Here is a 5,000-nt window from a genome sequence, read left to right on the forward strand (position 1 = left end):
AGTACTACTCTCGCCCAAGCACGCTTAACTACGGAGTTCTGATGGGATCCGGTGCTTTAGTGCTGGTATGATCGCATCCGACATGCAACTATCTATTTGTTCCTTATGCTTGCCCCTACTACTACTACTACTAGTACTACTACTACTAGTACTACTACTACTACTACTACTACTATTACTACTACTACTACTACTACTACTACTAGTCGTTGGGTGTCATGCGCGGTGGGAAAAGTCACAGAGGTCGTGGCGGTGCTCGTGTTGTCGGGGTAGAGAGGGAGCGGTGAAATTCTTGTGTTAAACTCGTCTCCGTTCTCGAGGCAAATGTGGCAATGGACACGGGAGGGGCAAGCTAATACATATCACAAACGTCAAAAATAAGAAAACTAGTAAACGTCAAAAATAAGAAAACGAGGTCATATAGATCACGGTCCCGTGTCATCCTTGTCACGTGGCGCAAAAATATATTTAAAAAGGGGAATGCAACACGAGGACTTCCCAGGAGGTCACCCATCCTAGTACTACTCTCGCCCAAGCACGCTTAACTTCAGAGTTTTGATGGGATCCGGTGCTTTAGTGCTGGTATGATCGCATCCGACATGCAACTATCTATTTGTTCCTTGTGCTTGCCCCTACTACTACTGCTACTACTGCTACGACATGCAACTATCTATTTGTTCCTTATGCTTGCCCCTACTACTACTACTACTACTACTATTACTACTACTACTACTACTACTACTACTACTACTACTACTACTACTAGTCGTTGGGTGTCATGCGCGGTGGGAAAAGTCACACAGGTCGTGGCGGTGCTCGTGTTGTCGGGGTAGAGAGGGAGCGGTGAAATTCTTGTGTTAAACTCGTCTCCGTTGTCGAGGCAAATGTGGCAATGGACACGGGAGGGGCAAGCTAAAACATATCACAAACGTCAAAAATAAGAAAACTAGTAAACGTCAAAAATAAGAAAACGAGGTCATATAGATCACGGTCCCGCGTCATCCTTGTCACGTGGCGCAAAAATATATTTAAAAAGGGGAATGCAACACAAGGACTTCCCAGGAGGTCACCCATCCTAGTACTACTCTCGCCCAAGCACGCTTAACTTCGGAGTTCTCATGAGATCCGGTGCTTTAGTGCTGGTATGATCGCATCGACATGCAACTATCTATTTGTTCCTTATGCTTGCCCCTACTACTACTACTAGTACTAGTACTACTAGTACTACTACTACTACTACTACTATTACTACTACTACTACTACTACTACTACTACTACTACTACTACTAGTCGTTGGGTGTCATGCGCGGTGGGAAAAGTCACAGAGGTCGTGGCGGTGCTCGTCTTGTCGGGGTAGAGAAGGAGCGGTGAAATTCTTGTGTTAAACTCGTCTCCGTTCTCGAGGCAAATGTGGCAATGGACACGGGAGGGGCAAGCTAAAACATATCACAAACGTCAAAAATAAGAAAACTAGTAAACGTCAAAAATAAGAAAACGAGGTCATATAGATCACGGTCCCGTGTCATCCTTGTCACGTGGCGCAAAAATATATTTAAAAAGGGGAATGCAACACGAGGACTTCCCAGGAGGTCACCCATCCTAGTACTACTCTCGCCCAAGCACGCTTAACTTCAGAGTTCTGATGGGATCCGGTGCTTTAGTGCTGGTATGATCGCATCCGACATGCAACTATCTATTTGTTCCTTATGCTTGCCCCTACTACTACTGCTACTACTGCTACGACATGCAACTATCTATTAGTTCCTTATGCTTGCCCCTACTACTACTACTACTACTATTACTACTACTACTACTACTACTACTACTACTAGTCGTTGGGTGTCATGCGCGGTGGGAAAAGTCACAGAGGTCGTGGCGGTGCTCGTGTTGTCGGGGTAGAGAGGGAGCGGTGAAATTCTTGTGTTAAACTCGTCTCCGTTCTCGAGGCAAATGTGGCAATGGACACGGGAGGGGCAAGCTAAAACATATTACAAACGTCAAAAATAAGAAAACTAGTAAACGTCAAAAATAAGAAAACGAGGTCATATAGATCACGGTCCCGTGTCATCCTTGTCACGTGGCGCAAAAATATATTTAAAAAGGGGAATGCAACACGAGGACTTCCCAGGAGGTCACCCATCCTAGTACTACTCTCGCCCAAGCACGCTTAACTTCAGAGTTCTGATGGGATCCGGTGCTTTAGTGCTGGTATGATCGCATCCGACATGCAACTATCTATTTGTTCCTTATGCTTGCCCCTACTACTACTGCTACTACTGCTACGACATGCAACTATCTATTAGTTCCTTATGCTTGCCCCTACTACTACTACTACTACTATTACTACTACTATTACTACTACTACTACTACTACTACTACTACTAGTCGTTGGGTGTCATGCGCGGTGGGAAAAGTCACAGAGGTCGTGGCGGTGCTCGTGTTGTCGGGGTAGAGAGGGAGCGGTGAAATTCTTGTGTTAAACTCGTCTCCGTTCTCGAGGCAAATGTGGCAATGGACACGGGAGGGGCAAGCTAAAACATATCACAAACGTCAAAAATAAGAAAACTAGTAAACGTCAAAAATAAGAAAACGAGGTCATATAGATCACGGTCCCGTGTCATCCTTGTCACGTGGCGCAAAAATATATTTAAAAAGGGGAATGCAACACGAGGACTTCCCAGGAGGTCACCCATCCTAGTACTACTCTCGCCCAAGCACGCTTAACTTCCAAGTTCTGATGGGATCCGGTGCTTTAGTGCTGGTATGATCGCATCCGACATGCAACTATCTATTTGTTCCTTATGCTTGCCCCTAGTACTACTGCTACTACTGCTACTACTGCTACTACTACTACTACTACTACTACTAGTCGTTGGGTGTGATGCGCGGTGGGAAAAGTCAGAGAGGTCGTGGCGGTGCTCGTGTTGTCGGGGTAGAGAGGGAGCAGTGAAATTCTTGTGTTAAACTCGTCTCCGTTGTCGAGGCAAATGTGGCAATGGACACGGGAGGGGCAAGCTAAAACATATCACCAACGTCAAAAATAAGAAAACTAGTAAACGTCAAAAATAAGAAAACGAGGTCATATAGATCACGGTCCCGCGTCATCCTTGTCACGTGGCGCAAAAATATATTTAAAAAGGGGAATGCAACACGAGGACTTCCCAGGAGGTCACCCATCCTAGTACTACTCTCGCCCAAGCACGCTTAACTTCGGAGTTCTGATGGGATCTGGTGCTTTAGTGCTGGTATGATCGCATCCGACATGCAACATCTATTTGTTCCTTATGCTTGCCCCTACTACTACTACTACTAGTACTACTACTACTAGTACTACTACTACTACTAGTACTACTACTACTAGTACTACTACTACTACTACTACTATTACTACTACTACTACTACTACTACTACTACTAGTCGTTGGGTGTCATGCGCGGTGGGAAAAGTCACAGAGGTCGTGGCGGTGCTCGTGTTGTCGGGGTAGAGAGGGAGCGGTGAAATTCTTGTGTTAAACTCGTCTCCGTTCTCGAGGCAAATGTGGCAATGGACACGGGAGGGGCAAGCTAAAACATATCACAAACGTCAAAAATAAGAAAACTAGTAAACGTCAAAAATAAGAAAACGAGGTCATATAGATCACGGTCCCGCGTCATCCTTGTCACTTGGCGCAAAAATATATTTAAAAAGCGGAATGCAACACGAGGACTTCCCAGGAGGTCACCCATCCTAGTACTAATCTCAAGCACGCTTAACTACGGAGTTCTGATGGGATCCGGTGCTTTAGTGCTGGTATGATCGCATCCGACATGCAACTATCTATTTGTTCCTTATGCTTGCCCCTACTACTACTACTACTAGTACTACTACTAGTAGTACTACTACTACTAGTACTACTACTACTAGTACTACTACTACTACTACTACTATTACTACTACTACTACTACTACTACTACTACTACTACTAGTCGTTGGGTGTCATGCGCGGTGGGAAAAGTCACAGAGGTCGTGGCGGTGCTCGTGTTGTCGGGGTAGAGAGGGAGCGGTGAAATTCTTGTGTTAAACTCGTCTCCGTTCTCGAGGCAAATGTGGCAATGGACACGGGAGGGGCAAGCTAAAACATATCACAAACGTCAAAAATAAGAAAACTAGTAAACGTCAAAAATAATAAAACGAGGTCATATAGATCACGGTCCCGTGTCATCCTTGTCACGTGGCGCAAAAATATATTTAAAAAGGGGAATGCAACACGAGGACTTCCCAGGAGGTCACCCATCCTAGTACTACTCTCGCCCAAGCACGCTTAACTTCAGAGTTTTGATGGGATCCGGTGCTTTAGTGCTGGTATGATCGCATCCGACATGCAACTATCTATTTGTTCCTTATGCTTGCCCCTACTACTACTGCTACTACTGCTACGACATGCAACTATCTATTTGTTCCTTATGCTTGCCCCTACTACTACTACTACTACTATTACTACTACTACTACTACTACTACTACTACTACTACTAGTCGTTGGGTGTCATGCGCGGTGGGAAAAGTCACAGAGGTCGTGGCGGTGCTCGTGTTGTCGGGGTAGAGAGGGAGCGGTGAAATTCTTGTGTTAAACTCGTCTCCGTTGTCGAGGCAAATGTGGCAATGGACACGGGAGGGGCAAGCTAAAACATATCACAAACGTCAAAAATAAGAAAACTAGTAAACGTCAAAAATAAGAAAACGAGGTCATATAGATCACGGTCCCGCGTCATCCTTGTCACTTGGCGCAAAAATATATTTAAATAGGGGAATGCAACACGAGGACTTCCCAGGAGGTCACCCATCCTAGTACTACTCTCGCCCAAGCACGCTTAACTACGGAGTTCTGATGGGATCCGGTGCTTTAGTGCTGGTATGATCGCATCCGACATGCAACTATCTATTTGTTCCTTATGCTTGCCCCTACTACTACTACTACTAGTACTACTACTACTAGTACTACTACTACTACTACTACTA

General features: G+C 45.2%; 10 non-coding genes across 10 annotated transcripts in view; all 10 read right to left on the reverse strand.

The window, feature by feature from the left end:
• Positions 1-79, reverse strand: part of LOC123416742 — a 119-nt gene extending 40 nt beyond the window's left edge. The window contains exon 1 of the ribosomal RNA XR_006616345.1: positions 1-79. This exon is cut by the window's left edge and continues 40 nt beyond it. This is a non-coding gene — a ribosomal RNA (5S ribosomal RNA).
• Positions 80-477: 398 nt separating this feature from the next.
• Positions 478-596, reverse strand: LOC123415859. Its single transcript, XR_006615553.1, has one exon. It is a non-coding gene; the product is annotated as a 5S ribosomal RNA (ribosomal RNA).
• A 441-nt stretch (positions 597-1,037) lies between these two features.
• Positions 1,038-1,156, reverse strand: LOC123416121. The gene has a single exon (XR_006615800.1). It is a non-coding gene; the product is annotated as a 5S ribosomal RNA (ribosomal RNA).
• Positions 1,157-1,562: 406 nt separating this feature from the next.
• Positions 1,563-1,681, reverse strand: LOC123416853. The gene has a single exon (XR_006616451.1). It is a non-coding gene; the product is annotated as a 5S ribosomal RNA (ribosomal RNA).
• Positions 1,682-2,104: 423 nt separating this feature from the next.
• Positions 2,105-2,223, reverse strand: LOC123416855. The gene has a single exon (XR_006616453.1). It is a non-coding gene; the product is annotated as a 5S ribosomal RNA (ribosomal RNA).
• Positions 2,224-2,658: 435 nt separating this feature from the next.
• LOC123415962 lies at positions 2,659-2,777 on the reverse strand. The gene has a single exon (XR_006615650.1). It is a non-coding gene; the product is annotated as a 5S ribosomal RNA (ribosomal RNA).
• A 365-nt stretch (positions 2,778-3,142) lies between these two features.
• Positions 3,143-3,261, reverse strand: LOC123416904. The gene has a single exon (XR_006616499.1). It is a non-coding gene; the product is annotated as a 5S ribosomal RNA (ribosomal RNA).
• A 430-nt stretch (positions 3,262-3,691) lies between these two features.
• Positions 3,692-3,806, reverse strand: LOC123416539. Its single transcript, XR_006616170.1, has one exon. It is a non-coding gene; the product is annotated as a 5S ribosomal RNA (ribosomal RNA).
• A 434-nt stretch (positions 3,807-4,240) lies between these two features.
• On the reverse strand, positions 4,241-4,359 carry LOC123415860. The gene has a single exon (XR_006615554.1). It is a non-coding gene; the product is annotated as a 5S ribosomal RNA (ribosomal RNA).
• Positions 4,360-4,788: 429 nt separating this feature from the next.
• On the reverse strand, positions 4,789-4,907 carry LOC123416743. The gene has a single exon (XR_006616346.1). It is a non-coding gene; the product is annotated as a 5S ribosomal RNA (ribosomal RNA).
• Positions 4,908-5,000: the final 93 nt, after the last annotated feature.

Source organism: Hordeum vulgare, unplaced genomic scaffold, assembly GCF_904849725.1.
Source record: "Hordeum vulgare subsp. vulgare unplaced genomic scaffold, MorexV3_pseudomolecules_assembly, whole genome shotgun sequence".
Lineage (NCBI taxonomy): Eukaryota > Viridiplantae > Streptophyta > Magnoliopsida > Poales > Poaceae > Hordeum > Hordeum vulgare.